The sequence below is a fragment of the Chrysemys picta genome, chromosome 2, assembly GCF_011386835.1.
Source record: "Chrysemys picta bellii isolate R12L10 chromosome 2, ASM1138683v2, whole genome shotgun sequence".
In the NCBI taxonomy this organism is placed as follows: Eukaryota; Metazoa; Chordata; order Testudines; family Emydidae; genus Chrysemys; species Chrysemys picta.
Genome location: NC_088792.1, coordinates 73,582,440 through 73,601,714, shown reverse-complemented (window position 1 = coordinate 73,601,714; position 19,275 = coordinate 73,582,440). Strand labels below are relative to the sequence as shown.

Genomic DNA, 19,275 nt, shown 5'->3' with positions numbered 1-19,275 from the left:
GACCACGCAGTGCTTATCAGCAAAAGTATCTATGATGGAGTCCCAGGATAACAAAAGAACTCCAGCATGGACAGAACGGGAGGTACGGGATCTGCTCGCCATATGGGGAGACGAATCAGTGCTAGCTGAACTCCGTAGCAGTAAACGAAATGGCAAAATGTTAGAAAAGGTCTCAAAGGCCATAACAGGCACGCACAGCAGTGCCGTGTGAAAATTAAGGAGCTAAGGCAAGCCTACCACAAAGCCAGAGAGGCAAACGGAAGGTCTGGGGCAGAGCCGCAAACATGCCGCTTCTACGTGGAGCTGCATGCCATTCTAGGGGGTGCAGCCACCACTACCCCAACCGTGTGCTTTGACTCCGTCAATGGAGAAACACGCAACAGGGAAGTGGGTTCGGGGTACGCGGAAGATGATGATGATGATGAAGACAATGAAGATAGCTCACAGCAAGGAATATGAGAAACCGGGTTTCCCCAACAGCCAGGATATGTTTATCACCCTGGATCTGGAACCAGTAACCCCCGAACTCACCCAAGGCGTGCTCCCAGACCCCGAGGGCACACAAGGGACCTCTGGTGAGTGTACCTTTGTAAATATCACACATGGTTTAAAAGCAAGCGTGTTTAATGATTAATTTTCCCTGGCAATCGTGGCCAGTACAGCTACTGGAGAAGTCTGTTAACGTGTATGGGGATGGAGCGGAAATCCTCCAGGGACATCTCCAGAAAGCTCTCCTTCATGTACTCCCAAAGTCTTTGCAAAAGGTTTCTGGGGAGGGCTGCCTTATCCCGTCCGCCATGGTAGGACACTTTACCACGCCAGGCCAGTAGCACGTAGTCTGGAATCATTGCATAACAAAGCATGGCAGCGTACGGTCCCGGTGTTTGCTGGCATGCAGACAACATCCATTCCTTATCTCTCTTTGTTATCCTCAGGAGAGTGATATCATTCACGTTCACCTGGTTGAAATGGGGTGATTTTATTAAGGGGGCATTCAGAGGTGCCTGTTCCTGCTCGGCTGAACAGAAATGTTCCCCGCTGTCAGCCACGCGGTGGGGGGGGGGGGGAGAGGGATGAAGGGATCATCCCAGAGAATAGGGTGTATGGGAGGTCCGGGGGGGTAGTTGGGTTTGTGCTGCATGTTAACCCGGAAACCCCAGCCCCTCCTTTTACATTGCAAACCCATTTTAAATGGCCAACCCAACGGGTCCTTGGTATGGGAAACGAGGCCGCTACTGTTTGAAACAATTCCCACATGTTATGAGGGTTAAAAAAGCCAAAAGACTGTGGCTTACCATGGCTGCCTGCAAGCCGAAATCTGTTGCCTGGCACCAAGTGAGTGATCTCTCACACCAAACCGGCAGGCCCTCAATATAAGAGGAAAAATGCGACCTTGTAACGAAAGCACACGTGCTGTGTAATGTGAACAGCAAAATTTAACGTGAAAGAGTGTACCCATTGTTCTCTAAAATGTGTCTTTTTTAACCACCTCTCCCTTGTCCTCCACCAGCTGCAAATGTTTCTCCTTCGCAGAGGCTAGCAAAGATTAGAAGGAGAAAATGGCGGACTCAGGATGATATGTTCACGGAGCTCCAAATGTCCTCCCACGCTGAAAGAGCACAGCAGAATGCATGGAGGCAGTCAATGTCAGACTACAGAAAAGCACAATATGAACGAGAAGAGAAGTGGCGGGCTGAATCGCGGGATGAACAGAGCAAGTGGCGGGCTGAAGATGATAGGTGGCATCAGCTTGCAGACAGAAGGCAAGAGTCGATGCTCCGGCTGCTGGAGCATCAAACCGATATGCTCCAGCGTATGGTTGAGCTGCAGGAAAGCCAGCAGGAGCAGAGACCGCCACTACAGCCCCTGTGTAACCAACAGCCCTCCTCCCCAAGTCCCATTGCCTCCTCACCCAGACGCCCAAGAACACGGTGGGGGGGCCTCCGGCCACCCAGTCATTCCACCCCAGATGATTGCCCGAGCATCAGAAGGCTGGCCTTCAATAAGTGTTAAAGTTTTAAAGTTTTAAACTGCAGTATGTCCTTTTCCTTCCCTCCTCCCCCACCCCTCTCGGGCTACCTTGGCAATTATCCCCCTAGTTGTATGATGAATTAATAAAGAATGCATGAATGTGAAGTAACAATGACTTTATTGCCTCTGAAAGCGGTGCTCGAAGGGGGAAGGGGAGGATGGGGTGGTTGGTTTACAGGGAAGTAGAGTGAACCGGGTGGGGAGGGGAGGGAGCGGAGGGTTCATCAAGGAAAAACAAACAGAAGTTTCACACCGTAGCCTGGCCAGTCATGAAACTCGTTTTCAAAGCTTCTCTGATGCACACTGCACCCTGCTGTATTCTTCTAACCGCCCTGGTGTCTGGCTGCGCGTAATCAGCGGCCTGTCAATTTGCCTCAACCTCCCACCCCGCCATAAATGTCTCCCCCTTACTCTCACAGATATTGTGGAGCACACAGCAAGCAGCAATAACAATGGGGATATTCTTTTTGCTGAGGTCTGAGCGAGTCAGTAAGCTGCGCCGGCGCGCTTTTAAACGTCCAAATGCACATTCCACCACCATTCGGCACTTGCTCAGCATGTAGTTGAACAGGTCCTGACTACTGTCCAGGCTGCCTGTGTACGGCTTCATGAGCCATGGCATTAAGGGGTAGGCTGGGTCCCCAAGGATCACGATAGGCATTTCAACATCCCCAACGGTTATTTTCTGATCCGGGAAGAAAGTCCCTTCCTCCAGCTTTCGAAACAGACCAGAGTGCCTGAAGATGCGAGCATCATGTACCTTTCCCGGCCATCCCACGTTGATGTTGGTGAAACGTCCCTTGTGATCCACCAGGGCTTGCAGCAGCAATGAAAAGTACCCCTTGCGGTTTACGTACTCGGTGGCTTGGTGCTCCGGTGACAAGATAGGGATATGGGTTCCGTCTATCGCCCCACCCCAGTTTGGGAATCCCATTGCAGCAAAGCCATCCACTATGGCCTGCACGTTTCCCAGAGTCACTACCCTTGATATCACCAGGTCTTTGATTGCCCTGGCAACTTGGATCACAGCAACCCCCACAGTAGATTTGCCCACTCCAAATTGATTCCCGACTGACCGGTAGCTGTCTGGCATTGCAAGCTTCCACAGGGCTATCGCCACTCGCTTCTCAACTGTGAGGGCTGCCCTCATCCTGATATTCTGCCGCTTCAGGGCAGGGGAAAGCAAGTCACAAAGTTCCATGAAAGTGCCCTTACGCATGCAAAAGTTTTGCAGCCACTGGGAATCGTCCCACACCTGCAACACGATGCGGTCCCACCAGTCTGTGCTTGTTTCCCAGGCCCAGAATCGGCGTTCCACGGCATGAACCTGCCCCAGTAACACCATGATTTGCACATTGCTCGGGCGTGTACCTTTTGTGAGTGCTGTGTCCATGTCAATTTCCTCATCACTCTCGTCGCCACACTGCAATCGCCTCATCAGCTGGTCCTGGTTTTGCTTTGGCATGTCCTGGCTCTGCATATACTCCAGGACAATGCGCGTGGTGTTCATAGTGCTCATAATTGCCGCGGTGATCTGAGCGGGCTCCATGATCCCAGTGCTATGGTGTCTGGTCTGAAAAAGGGCGCGAAACTGACGGAGGGAGGGAGGGGCGACTGACGACATGGCGTACAGGTACAGGGAATTAAAATCAACAAAGGTGGCTGTGCATCAGATAGAAACACAAACAACTGTCACACAGAATGGCCCCCTCAAAGATTGAACTCAAAACCCTGGGTTTAGCAGGCCGTTGATTTCATGGAGGGAGGGGGAAGCAAATGAATACATCTATTTTTTACATCTTAAGCTGGCAGCAGACGGTGCAGCATGACTGATAGCCCTTGGCATCTTCTGGGTGCTTGGCAGAAGATACTGTACTACGACTGCTAGCCATCATCGTCAAGACGGTTCAATAGGACTGCCGGCAGGACTGAGTCTCCAGGAGACAAAGCATGTCTGCCCAGGTGCCTCTGATTGAACTGGAATACGACGATGACAGATATCAATCTTAATACACCATTTACTGCCAAAAGGCAAGGTGCTGCTGCTGTGTAGAAATGCAGCCCCACGTCTGCCAGCATCCAGATAGCCGATGAAGGCTACCAGTCATAGTGCACCGTCTACTGCCAAAAGGCAATTAGCTGCTGCTGCGTAGCAATGCAGTACCACGTCTGCCGGCACCCAGATGACATATGGTGACGGTGAGCTGAGCTGAGCGGGCTCCATGCTTGCCATGGTATGTTGTCTGCACAGGTAACCCAGGTAAAAAGGCGCGAATCGATTGTCTGCTGTTGCTCTGATGGAGGGGGAGGGGCCTGACGGCATGTACCCAGAACCCCCCGCGACACTGTTTTGCATCATCAGGTATTGGGATCTCAACCCAGAATTCCAATGGGCAGCGGAGACTGCGGGAACTGTGGGACAGCTACCCACAGTGCAACGCTCCAGAAGTCCATGCTAGCCTCGATACTGTGGACGCGGTCCGCCGGCTTCATGCACTTAGAGCATTTTATGTGGGGACACACACAATCGACTGTATAAAACCGATACCTATAAAACCGGCTTCTATAAATTCGACCTAATTTCGTAGTGTAGACATACCCTTAGTGAAGGGACTTCAGCTGTGCAATGATGTTAGAGAGGAGATTACCGCAATTAGAAGTATAATCACTTTAAGGGCACTCTGAAATACCCTTCCCTTTGAGCTCTCTCATCATAACCAGAAATATTTATATTTCTAAAAGTAAACACACATACATATATACACACACATATATACACTGTCAAGGCTGTATCCCCACTTTGAACTTTAGGGTACAAATGTAGGGGCCTGCATGAAAACTTCTAAGCTTAACTACCAGCTTAGCCCTGGTCCGCTGCCACCATTTCCAATGGATTCCCCCCCTGGGAAGCCTTGAAAAACCTTCACCAATTCCCTGGTGAATACAGATCCAACCCCCTTGGATCTAAAACAAGGAGAAATTAACCATTCCCCTCCTTCCTCCCACCAACTCCTGGTGAATCAAGATCCAAACCCCTTGGATCTTAAAACAAGGAAAAATCAATCAGGTTCTTAAAAAGAAGGCTTTTAATTAAATAAAAAAGTAAAAATCATCTCTGTAAAATCAGTATGGAAATTAACCTTACAGGGTAATCAAACTTAAAGAGCTCAGAGGACTCCTCTCTAGTCTTAGGTTCAAAGTACAGCAAACAAAGATAAACACTCTAGTAAAAGGTACATTTACAAGTTGAGAAAACAAAGGAAAACTAACACGCCTTGCCTGGCTATTTACTTACAAGTTTGAAATAGGAGAGACTTGTTTAGAAAGATGTGGAGAACCTGGATTGATGTCTGGTCCCTCTCAGTCCCGAGAACGAACACACTCCCAAACAAAGAACACAAACAAAAGCCTTTCCCCCCCCCACACAAGATTTGAAAGTATCCACAGGACAGCTGTTACCCTTCCCTTTATAGTTATGACACACACACACACACACACACTAATTTATATTATATAAATAAATAAATAAATAAATAAAAGCAACAGAGCTTCCTATAACCAGGAAAGAAAGAAGTACAGATGACTCTGTGAAGTCCACTAGGACTTCTCTAAGAAGATTTAATTTAACTTGGAAATATTTGGAAATTACGCTGATGGCCACAATAGAAAATCCTAAAATATTTAGCCAGATACACAGACAATAAACTGTATTCACACTTGGAAGGATTAATTTTTTATTAGTAAATGTCAGTAAACACATATTTCAATGTACACACACAAATTTACGACAAAATACTTCCAAATAGGCAAAGTAAGAAAAATGCCACTTGCAAATGTATTAGAGTTTGATTTAAGGTTATGTACTTGGTATATTTTGATAAGTGATGGTGAAAAAGCTCTCTCTTAAAACAAAATCAACTTTTTGAATCTCAACATCTACCGTCATTAAAAAATTACTGCCTGACACCCCCCATAATTTCCCACAAGTGTGAAAATTTAAATTTATAAAAATAAAAAAATACTTACAACCCATAATTTTGTGCAAAGGTGAAAATTTCAATGGATAAAACAAACTGAAATGCTTAAAAACAAATATTGACGTTATCCGTCAAAATTATTTAAAAAAAAAAAAAATCTCCCAAAACTACAGAATAGCAACACAGAATCATAGAAATGTAGGGTTGGAAGAGACCTCAAGAAGCCATCTAGTCCAGCCCCCTGCACTAAGGGAGGTCCAAGAGTACCTCTACTATCCCTGACAGGTCTTTATCTAACCTATTCTTAAAAACCTTCAATAAGGAGAATTCCACAACCTCCCTTGGACGCCTATTCCAGAACGTAACTATCCTTATAGTTAGAAAGTTTTTCCTAATATCTAACCTAAATCTCCCTTGCTGCAGATTAAAACCCTTTACTTGTTGTCCCACTCTTCAGTGAACATGGAGAAGAATTGATCACCACCCTTTTTATAACAGCCCTTAACGTATTTGAAGACTGTTGTCAGGTTCCCCTCAGTCTTTTTTTCTCAAAACTAAACTTGCCCAGTTTTTTCAACCTTTCCTCCTGGGCCAGGTTTGCTAAATCTTTTACTATTTTTGTTGGTCTCTGGACTCTCTCCAATTTGTCCACATCTTTCCTAAAGTGTGGTGTTCACAACTGGATGCAGTACTCCAGCTGAGGTCTCACCGTGTCAAGCCGAGCAAAACAATTACCTCCCGTGTCTTACATATAACACTCTTGTTAGTGCACCCCAGAATATTAGCCTTTTTCGCAATTGCGTCATATTGCTGGTTCACATTCAATTGTGATGTACAATAAACCCCAGATTCTTTACCACAGTATAAGTGACCCAGCCAGTTATTCCCCAAGCCATGTCTGTTTCACAAAAGCTTGATAGCAAATTGCTTACTTCAATGCAAAAAAAAAAAAAAAAAAAAAAAAAATCAAAATAATTATAAATATGAAATTATAGACACAATGATGAATGGAGACAGGTGAAATGTTAAAAGATCTAGCACCATACACAAAAATTATTGATTTTTTTTTCTGATTACTGCTTAGATGATCAGAATGTATAAGGTACTTGTTGCCTTCTTGCACCGTGTATTATTAATGCTCCAGATCAGACACCCAATTTGGAAATCAATGCTTACTTCATCATTTTTCTCTGAAGGGTTCTATTATTCACAATTGATTTAACAGAAATGAAAGGCTTACCATTAACAAGGGCCAGCTGCTGACACTTCTTAGATGAATTATTGAACTTCTAAACGTGAATTAACTCAACCATCATTAAGACTTACTGTTTGATGCTTCTCACACCAGAGCCACTGTATTTACGATTACAGAACCAAAACAATTGAAAGAGCTTCTTAGCATCTCCTTAAGAGATTCACCATTTCCAGTAACTAACAATGAATGAGAAGATTTTCAAAAGCAGAAATGGGAGTTAGGCGCTAAACTCCCATTGACTTAAAATGGATTTGGATGCCTAATTGTCCTTTGTGCCTTTGAAACGCTCTCCCTTCATGCATAAAAATTCAAAGGGACACTGCATTTCAAGCTCAGAAAAAACGTGTTTATTTATGGGGATGTTACCTTTTATTATTGAGCGTGTGATTTCTGAAGTTGAAGACTTAAGCTCAAAAGAGGATAAGAAAGTTTACTAGTTATTTTCAAAATTATTTTATAAGTACAATGCACAGCTCACTGTCTTTTGAACCATTTTACATTTAACGAGAAAATATTGGACAAAAATATAACTAGCAAATGCAAAAACCCCATGCATGTAGAAACTATAATTCATAGATGGGATATGCCATCTGAGCTAACAGGACATCTGCTCAGAAAACACACTCACCAGGCTCATTATTCAGTCTAACAAAGATTATATGTTGCCACAAGGTGAAGTTTGGTTCCTGAGAAGGGCCAGGAAGAACTGTTTTTGGGGGGAGAGGGTCATTCCACCAGGTTACAACACCCTTATTAGCAGTCTCAACAGAGGGACCAAGAAGTAAGCAGATATGGAGAAAGATCAGTTCCCTAAAGATGGTTGCTCCAGGTCAGCAAAAGGAAGCATGCGCTGACCCTGCGTCTGCTGTAGCTTTTTTGTGAATAAACAACTCCAGGGATACCAATTCAGCAACTGTTGGCAGAAGCTGCCAATGTGTTCACGCTTCTCAACATTGGGAGGTGATTTAAGGACCCGGTAAAAGTCATTATTGCTAAGCAAGTAAGTAAAATACATTTATTCATGTCTGAACATGGATGACATCATTGCAGAATTTTCAAAAACCTTCCTGATCCATCACTAGCTTCAAGCACTCAACACCTGACCTCCCAGTGATTTACCACACACCAGCTATCCATCTCCTCAATGGCTGTCCCCTACTATGGTGAGCCATCATCATTCCTTTCATGATAATTTTTTTGCGGTTATTTCCATCTCTACACCTGATGTGACCAAAGTACATAATTTTGCGCATGTTGATTTCCAAAAGCAACACCAAAAGCAATATACATCTTACTCGACTGCTCACTACTGTACACTCACAAGTTGCATGAGTCTCCAGAAAACCATTCTTTCACTTACATCTAGAAAGGAGACTGCACAGTTTTCTACCGAATGCAGAACCCACTTTAATTGTACATGACTTTGTATAATCTCTCAAATGGATGACTGCATAAAGCTCTTCTTGGGACTTCATGTGTGAAATCCACTCAGAAACACTGGCTGGTTCAGAATGCAGCCATCTGCATGAGATCACAACATACCTGTGCTCTATTTCCTTCACAGGCAGCCAATCAATTACTAGATGAAATTTAAAGATACCAATTACGTCATCCAAAGCCCAAAATGGCGAGACACATCACCATCTTCAACTCACCATATGATCTAATCTCATACAGAATAATGGAATTCAGTTCTTCAAGGTTGAAATCTGTAGGTTGCTGGAGGCAAGGCATTTGTGAGAGTGGGTCCTTTGCCTCTAGAATTCATGCCTTATGGAAACATACTTGAGGACAAATCTAGTCATCTCTAGGCAAAAGTGCCAAGACCTCTTGCCCAGGCCTTCCCAAATGAGGCTTTGACATGAGTTGCTGTTACTTAAATCTGTGCACTCTGTTCAGACACTAGGACTGAAAATCCATATTTGGGATTATGATTTAAAGGCAATGGCTGTCCCTGCCCAATCTGTACCATGATCAGGTCAAGAAGACCAACATCACAGAGAACAAAATGTAATGCAGTCAGGGTTTCTACAGTCCAGTAATTGGATTTCTTGAAAACACAGAAAATATATTATTTTTCATTTTATAACAAGAAGATGAAGGATGGTCTTACAAATAGAGAAGAAGAAAGGTCTTTGAGTAAGACGGAAAAATGGTTTTGTGATAAAGGCATAGGACTGGGACTCAGGAGATCTGGCATGAATTCCCAGTTTTCTTGCAGATTTCCTCTGTGAGCTTGGGCAATCACTTAATCTCTCTATGCCTCAATTCCCCATCTGTAAGAAAGGGATAATAATACTTCCCACCCTTGTCTGTCTATTTAACAGGGGATCTCACAAGATATTTTTGGTGGCCTCAGAGTGTGGCCACCAAATTTTGCTGGTGGCCACTCTGACAATTTTTCCTAAAATACTTAAATAACTTTAGGAAAAACAAATAAATATGCATATATACACGTCCAAATCATTGTAATTTATGTAGGTTTTCATTGCAGACTCAATAATAAAAATAATGTACAGTTGTCTATTCTTTACTGGACCTAAACAGAATAGAAAAACAAATAAAGTGCTTTGCATGTTCTTGTCTTTTTGTTGTTGTTGTTGTTGTTGTTTCTTTTGCTTTTTTTGGTTGCCTTTTTCTTTTTTTTTTAGACTTGCTAGCTAGTAAGTCTGTTTCTGTGAAAAGTGATATTTGTATGTTTGCTAACACTGCTTTCCTCTCCCCACCATCTAATCACCGCCCAGGAAGCTGTGACCGCACGAAAAGTCCCTGGTGGACACATCTGAAAAAAGCTGATTTAGATTGTAAACTCTGCAGGGCAGTGACTATATGTTTGCAAAGTGTCTACAACAATGGGGTACTGATTAGTAGAGCCCTGTAAATCTGCACATATCTACTTTATATCTGCGGATATCTGCATCCACGGATGCGGATCTCCACGGACCGTTTTTGCAGATCATGGATCGGATGCAGATACAAATTTTGTATCCACACAGGGTTCTACTGGTCAGTTGGGACCCATAGGAACAATCATAATACACCTCTATCCCGATATAACGTGACCCGATATAACACGGGTTCGCATCTAGCATGGGAACTCCGGGGCACCAGCAGTGGGGCTCAGGCGGTGCTTTAAAGGGCCCGGGGCTCCGCTGCTGCGGGGAGCCCGGAGCTCTTTAAAAATCACCGCTGGAGCCCTGCCGCCTCTACCCTGGGGCTGCGGCAGCGGGGCTCGGATGGCAATTTAAAGGGTCTGGGACTCCGGCTGCTGCGGGGAGCCCCAGGCCCTTTAAATCACTGCTGGAGCCCTGCCACCGCTACCCCGGAGCTGTGGCAGCAGGGCTCTGCCAGCAATTTAAAGGGCCCAGGTTCCCTGCAGTGGCCAGAGCCAAGAGCTCTTTAAATCACCATCGGAGCCCTGCTGCCTCTACCCCGATATAACGGGGTTTCACCTATAACGCGGTAGGGATTTTTGGCTCCCGGGGACCACGTTATATCGGGGTAGAGGTGTACAAATTTATAATGATTATAATAATAATAATACAAAACTTTATGGGCTTCTGTGATTCCTTTATCAGTTCATCCTATAAAAGCTGACATCCACTCCACATTCAGACAATAATTTTAATGCTTACAAGATGCACATGGAGCCCTATTCAAGGATACTATTGGTTGTAAAATATTATTATAATGTTAAACAGCATGGTAATATTCAGCTCATTATTATTATGTAGGCTAAGCTATATAACTCATTTTAATTGTAATATCAATCATTCTAAGCCTTACATAGGACACTAGAAAGTTTAATACTCTACTATAGTATACTCCATCAGGCACATTTGTTGGAATGTTTCATGAGATACAGACACCAAGCCAAATTCATCCATAATGTATTTCAATTGAAGTCTATTGATTATGACCCATTACAACTAATTTTTTTTTAAGTTATTGACATAAAATATTTAAATAGCGTTAAAAACTCTTTCGAAAATTAAGAAATGTTCAATTGTATCAAGAATATTTTAAAACATCCAGATTTTTTCCTGTCTCTCATCTGGGGCACTATAAAATCTCATTAGTTTGGATGACTGCATGGCAGCAAATGAGAGCACGTGGTTTATAAAACTCATGTAAAAGGGTTTGGGTATGGGTGGACTTATCCTATAATGTTCCTCAAAACATTTTATCAGCATTCATCAACATACAGAATGAAGGCCAGATTCTGAACCCCGTAAGCCTGCAAGGATGCAATTAGCTAGAAGAGTGGTTCTATAGGCTCCAATGAGACTACTCACAAAAGTAACTACTTACCAATGGGACTAAAAGGTTCACAATCTCTCTCTTCAGGAGGTTTCTATTTGTAGCTATGTTTTTATTTTTCCATTTTTAAAAAATGGACTATGTTACTTTTGTATACAATTAAATATTAGCTCTACATGCAGTGGAACTAATGTCGTTGACAACTCTCAAAACTGCCAGCATGACTGTCTCCAGAACAGAATTTTCATATCATTTGCTTTTAGAGGGCAGAAATAAAAAGCTAAAGTCAATGCTGATGTAAATGGGCACAACTCCACTGAAATCAGTAGTGTCACACCTGCTTACTTCTTCCAGGGCTCAATTGACCCAAAGTTTCTATTGTGCGACTTCATTTTGCTAACATAGAAATTTTTAAAATAGTTCAATATAACTGCCCAGAATACAGTAATATTGACTTCTGTGCATATTTCTGAGGATTGGTGTTAATCTCTCTCTCTCACACACACACACACACACACACACTCAAGGAAGGCATCTTGCTATTTACTAATCATATAATCATCTTGAACACAAAACACTACATTAAAAAAAATATTTAGGTTGCAACGTCAATCAGTCAAAAGTTAGGAAATGTCAGATTTACTCTTAAAGATTTTAACTCTTTATACCTTAGCCAAATCTCTGTGGAAATTCATCTGACAAAGAAAAGGCACTTCTGTACCCAGAGATTCCCCCTGCCAAATATCAATAACTACTGCAAACAATGAAGGGATGAGACCTCATCAAAAGAAAAGATCACAAGAATCCTTTATAATAGAAAGTTATGCAACCTAAGTACAGGAGTCTCTACTAGCTTCCTTCATATTTAATATAGTTGTACTGAACTACATACATCTGTGTTGGTGACAATGGCCTAGATTCTCAAAGGTATTTGGGCACCTAACTCCCATTGACTTCAATGGGACTTAAGTGCCTAAATGTGGTTGAGGATCTGGCCCAAAATATGTTGTCATTCTAATGATGAAAATTTCCCTTAGTCTATTTTTTACTATTTCACTAGCCTATTTACTGCTGTTGGCTGTAAAAAACCAAATCATTGTAGATTGTGTTTCTATTACTTAGTATTCTTGAGAATTTGGATCCAGGGTGTTACAGCTCACTGACCATTTCTGAGGATCCAGCTAAGCTAATTGTTATATTTAATTCTAACCACACAAGATGAGTAAATGTCTCTTCAATAAATGCAGCGCTGATTTTATTTTAGCCTTTTATCAAGGCCAGACAGTTCAACAGTTTGTTAGAAAATAGGAAACGGAAAGGGAATGATTGCCTTCAGATCAAACTCAGAGTTTTAGATTAGCAAGTGAATCATGGGAGTAGAATTATAAGCCATTAAAATAAGCTTAACATATGTTGATATTTTAGGACTAGATTCAATAAAAACTCTTCCAGTTTTCCCACTGCAAAAATCTGTGCATAACTCCACAAGCCTTAAAAACAAATCTGTTTTGGCTTTTAAATTGGCTGGAATTAAAAAAAACCACCTCTAGTTATGAGATGAAAGCCTTGTATAATGAATGTGCATTATTAAAAAATCCTAAAAATGAAGCTCATAAACATCCCATACACTCCATGGTTCTATGGTTGTGGAATTCACCCCTTGCCACTGAACATAAGCTATCATATTTTGATTATGAAAATTAGAAAGTTTTCTGATTCTAGCCCTTATAGTTGTGAAAATAGTCTTGAAAATAAGAACAGAGCATACAAAGATGCAGTGTTGGCTTCCTGAGTTTGCAGAAAACTTAAAAAAGTAACTCACAGGCATGACCTGCCCCCTTCATTACAAAGGGATGTTAACTATGAAACCTAAAGATGACCATTAAATATCAAGGTGGGGAAGGTAATGTCTTTTATTGGACCAACTTCTGTTGGTGGAAGAGAGAAGCTTTTGAGCTTCACAGAGCTCTTCTTCAGCTGTGGATAAAATTTTCTAGACCTGAAAAGCTCTGAGCAGCTCAAAATCTTGTTTCCCACCATCAGAAGTTGGTCCAGTAAAAGATATTACCTCCTCCACCTTGTCTCTCTCATATCCTGGGACTGACATGATTATAACAACACTCCCAACATTAATTTAGTTAACACGGTTAACTATTTCACTGCAGCTTATTTTTAAGATATGTCCAGATACTGAGACTACCCAGCTGCCAAACCCTCCAACTTCCTCCCTTAATACCTGCTACAGAGCAGTAAGGTATTTTTCACAAAGAGTTCTGTGGCACACTGGAAACTGAAATTGAGGGTACAGCGTTAAATAAAATAAATTTAATATCAAAAAATGACTCTCAGGCTCTGTTACAGACAGTATTATTCCGTTTCAGCTTTAATTTAATAAAGCCTCAATTTTCAAAATGTCACTGAAGCTGCCACCAAATTTCTACCGGCAGGCCCCAAAACCCAGAGATCTTTCAGACTTTAGGTCCAACTTGCAGTGGACCTTGTTTATATACATCATCATCAAATAACATTCCATCACACACACACACACTGTGGCAATAACATCACAGACGTTTCAGGAAGACTGATTTTTGAAAGCGAGAGGTCTATTGCCATCCATGTTATTTGATCTAACAGAAAAATAGAGGCATGTAAAACTACTTACCAGTAGTTTTTATTTAGGCTAAATCAAGCTCTTATGGGATATGCTTAGGCAGAAGAAAGGAGGACATGCAACTGGTACTTGAGACACAATGCTAGTGCAAAGTTGCCAAAAACACAGAGCAGGGAGCATGTTTGGGCTACCATGAGCAAGATCAGCATGCGCTCCTTAACCACTGCCAGCTGGCACTCTCTGCTCAATGCACAATATTCACTAGGCAGCCTGGAGGACTGGACATATATCTTAACCCTAGATCATGTCCCATGGGGATATGTTGGCAAGCCCACCTTGCAGTTCAAATAAATCCTGCCTGCCTTCTGGTGCAAGAGAGAGAAGGTTCCCTACTCTCTTCTTTCCACTAAGCATCAGGACAACAATACAGGACAGAGATCTTTGGGGCAAATCATATTCTTCCCCCTGAGCACAACTGCACTATCAGGCAACTCTCAAAGGGCAGCAGAACTACAACTATTCCATTGAACACAGACAGCCCACAAACAGGGGCCTCCTGGACCCCTACCCACCATGAAGATTCATGGATGGGAAATAAGAGCGGCAAGGATGGTGGCCAGCGGGTCTACAAACTACACTGTTTCACTAGGTAAAGCCCATAAGTAGGGGGTGGAAGAGAACCACAGCCACTGCTACAGCTCAGAGGCTGCAGAGAACAGCTACAGAGTAGCTGACTGTTCTGTGCAGTGGATCTGGTTTGGGGTGGGAGGAGGATTCTATCCCCCCAACTATTATGCAGGTCCCCTGGATTTTGCACAGGCAATGGGAGCTTGCCCTACTGAGTAATAGGAAATAGGAGTTCTTGTTGATTCTTGTTAATTCCTACGTTCAGAAATGTTTCTCATATTTCCAGTGACATTACCTGTTGCTAAATGTGTAGCTACTTCAAGCTTACTTTTATCTGGGGGGGGAGGGGGGAGGGAATCACACTCTTATCAACATACAGTACAACTATTTCCTATTGATTTTCAAATTATAATATGTAAAGTGGGTGCAAACCATATGGATAATATGTAAAGTGAGGCACATTTTGCTTTTAGAGAGCTCAGCTGATACAGTTTGCATTGGTGATTTCCCTGTGCAGCGCTCTTTCTGTTAACTTTTTGCTACCTCTTCAAAACAAATCCACTCTTTTAGATTTTCATATCTTTCTGGCTGACAGCTTGCTGTCATGGATAGAATGGCTCTACAGGAGGAAATGTACCAAGGGCTGCCTTGCAAAGGGCATGTCACCAATTACAACTGTAACTATTTCCAAGGGATTTTGAAAATAAATCCTAATTTACCTCTTAATTCTACCTTCGCATCTGAGAACTGGAAGCAAGTCCCTGGGAAGTTGATTCTGGAGTTACTTATTGTACTTGGGAGAGTTTAAAATCCTGGAAAAAGAAAGAACTGTTAGAGTTGAACAACATAATATGGCAGAGATTTTAATCACGTCCAACACACCCATAGTAAAAATAAATGAAGAGCTCAATGTTACCCTTTTGCTCCGCTCTCCTTCCTGACCCCACAGATTACCCTCTGCAGGTATTTGAGGCAATTTCACCTTCACAGTTTTGGAGGTAGCAGGCTAGTGGAATAGCTGCTGCATCATCCCTTGTGAACCCGCAGGAAATCTTAGCACACGTTAATGATCATCAAAATCCACATTAACTCATGCTGGTTTCCCCACAGCTGAAGGGGGGTTTCAAGGTACCTGTCAGCAGAATCGAGGATATAAAAGAATTTCACCTTTTAAAAAATGAAGTTAAACAATATAAATGGATGCACTGCTGTTTTATTGACTCAGCCAACAGACAGGTCAAGTGGGCTAAACGTAAATAAAACTGTACATTCCCCCTCTTTAGTCCCCAACTCCTGTCTGTGCCAGCACCTTCACCGCTTTAGCTTAGACGTTACTAGGCATTCAGCAACTGCATCCACAAACGTTACTGTGTCTCTCTTATCTTTAAATAGGTTTTTCTGAGAAACTAAGCTGAGTGCTGAACAAAGTGCTCTGCTAGCCCACCTCTTGAGACAGACAAGATTGCTTTGATAACACTTCACTATTGACATGCCACAAAATACACCAAGTCACTGATATTCTATTTACTAATATCAAGAAGACATCAGGGTCGGTAACAGCCAACAAAGAAAAAAAACAGAAGGATTTTCATTAGACCACAAATCTGGTTAGTCTCAGTGCTGCCAACTCCCATGATTTTATTGTAAATCTAGTGATATTTGGTGTTCCTCTTAAAGCCCCAGCTCCTCAAATTTTGTAATTACAAGAAAACTTCAGCTTTCATTTAAAAAGAAAAGTACATTTCTAGCCCCTGTAGTTGTGGAGAAAAATTTGAAAATGTGACTGGAAAGTAACCTAAAGGCTCAAAAACCAGAAAGTAACTCAAAAGAAATCCAATGTTCTTCAATGTCATGATTTTGAAGCCAGTCTCATGATTTGGGGGACCTGACTCATGGTTTTAAATACCTAAGAATATAAGAGCGGCCATACTGGGTCAGACCAAAGGTCCATCTGGCCCAGTATCCTGTCTTCCGACCAGGGCTGGCTCTAGGATTTTTGCCGCCCAAAGCAAAAACAATTTTGGCTGCCCCTCCCCCCCCTTATTTAAGTACCCCACCCCCGGCCTCGCCTCAACTCCGCCCCTTCTCCAAATCCCCAGCCCTGCCTCCTCCCCCCAGGCTCTCAAGCCTAGGAGGGAGGGAGGGAGGGGGAGAAGCGGCGCCGCGCCGCGGCCACTCGGAGTCTCCCCCTCCCTCCCAGGTCTGAGAGCCTGGGAGGGAGGGGGAGACCCTGAGCCGCCGCAGCGCGCGAAACAGCTGATTCGCGCGCCGCTGCTCCCCGTCCCTCTCAGGTTTGAGAGCCTGGGAGGGAAGGCGAGTAGCGGCGCGCGAATCAGCTGTTTCGCGCGCCATGGCAGCAGCAGCGGAGGTGAGCTAGGGCGGGCTGGGGCACATTTTTAGGGGCGGCATTCAGGCGCCGGCCTTGCCGCCCCTAAAAATGTGCCACCCCAAGCACCAGCTTGTTTTGCTGGTGCCTAGAGCCGGCCCTGCTTCCGACAGTGGCCAGTGCCAGGTGCCCCAGAGGGAATGAACAGAACAGGTAATTATCAAGTGATCCATCCCCTGTTGCACATTCACAACTTCTGGCAAACAGAGGCTAGGGACACCATCCCTGCCCATCTTGGCTAGTAGCCATTGATGGACCTATCCTCCATGAATTTATCTAGTTCTTTTTTGAACCCTGTTATAGTCTTGGCCTTCATAACATCCTCTGGCAAGGAGTTCCACTAGTTGGATGTGTATTGCGTGAAAAATACTTCCTTTTGTATTAAACCTGCTGCCTATTAATTTCATTTGGTGACGCCTAGTTCTTGTGTTATGAGAAGTAGTAAACAACACTTCCTTATCTACTTTCTCTACACAAGTCATGATTTTATAGAACTCAATCATATCTCCCCTCAGCCGTCTCTTTTCCAAACGGAAAAGTCCCAGTCTTATTAATCACTCTTCATACAGAAGCCGTTCCATACCCCTAATGATTTTTGTTGCCTTTTTCTGAACCTTTTCCAATTCCAATACATCTTTTTTGAGATGGGGTGACCACATCTGCACGCAGTATTCACGATGTGGGCGTACTATGGATTTATATTGAGGTAATATGATATTTTGTCTTATTATCTATTCCTTTCTTAATGATTCCCAACATTCTGTTCGCTTTTTTGACTGCAACTGCACATTGTGTGGATATTTTCAGAGAACTATCCACATTGACGCCAAGATCTCTTTCTTGAGTGGTCACAGCTAATTTAGACCCCATCATTTTATATGTACTGTTGGGATTATGTTTTGCAGTGTGCATTACTGACCTGGGGTCAGCAATGCTCTAGTCTAGAACACATATTGTTAAGGATAACAATAATTTTAAAGAAGCACAGCTCACAGTAAGAGGCAGCTTAGAGCTTCAGCCCATTCTCCCCTCCCAGAGGGAGCACCAAGAGTCAGTTTTCCTTTGGGATCTCCCCATGCACATAGGAAGAGCATACCCACTAATTGCATCCCATACTGGGATGTAGCCTGCTTCCTTTTATGTGCCAGTCTCATTCAATGAGCCAATGCAGGAGGGCAGCTTGAGGGAGCTGGGACGCTGAAGCTTCTAATCCCCCAGAGAAAAGACTGCAGTTCACCTTAGCCTTTATGAAGGCCATGTAAGGGAAGCAGCAGCATTGGAAAGAATCCTTGAGCCCTCTCCCTGGGCCCAGTGTACATCCTCAGAAAGGCCTGGCAGGATCCAGTCCATAGATAATGAGGAACTTTGCACAGATTTACCAGGCTAATATGCCTAATATACTTAACCTATGTTTCAGTAATTCTGTACAGTGTCAGGTACTACTGTACTAAAAAGTGTGATATTCTTTGTTTGTGGATGCATTTCCCCCGTCAACACATGTTACATTGAATTAAATGGGAAGACTAAGAAAATCACACTCATTGCCCAGGAGCATTATATACTGCCTTGTGTTGCAGCATATTTGGAGAATGGACCATATATGCAGTACACACTCCTTCAATTATCCAAATACTTTTTTGTTTGAATATAATAATGTTCATTATTCTCACTGCTTATCAGCTATTTGGACGTCTCTAACTCATGAAGACATTCTAGGGCAGAGGTTCTCAAACTGTGGTTTGCGGACCGCCAGTGGTCCGCGAGCTCCATTCAGGTGGTCCGCGGATAGCTCCCTCTAAGGCGCGCGCCTGGGTGGCCACACATGAGAGAATGAAGGGCCACCCACCTAATTAGTGGAGCCGCGCAGGACCTGGACCTTGGAGAAGACGCATATTTTAGGAGAGGGTGGCAGCCTTGGGAGGAATAGCGGGTAGGCAGGAGGGGGAAGTGGGGTGAGAAGAGGGGGTGGGGGTAATTTGGGACATGCAGGGCTGTGGTGGCCAGAGAAAGGTGACTTTCCCCAGCTCATAGGATGCTGCAGCTGGGGAGAGATCTCGCTCCATCCCAGCCCCAGCTCAGGGGCTGCCGCGGCAGGGGAGAGACCCCACTCCGTCCCAGCCCCAGCTCG

The 19,275-nt window shown here is 43.5% G+C and overlaps 1 protein-coding gene across 5 annotated transcripts in view; it reads right to left on the bottom strand.

Annotated features, from left to right (window-relative positions):
• The window catches only part of RARB (retinoic acid receptor beta), a 485,822-nt gene that overhangs the window by 454,298 nt on the left and 12,249 nt on the right, over positions 1 to 19,275 (bottom strand). For all 5 annotated transcript variants that reach the window (XM_065583499.1, XM_065583500.1, XM_042840255.2 and 2 more), the window contains exon 2: positions 15,481 to 15,573. The gene's annotated coding sequence lies outside the window, so the exon portion shown is untranslated. The remainder of the gene's footprint in view (positions 1 to 15,480; positions 15,574 to 19,275) is intronic.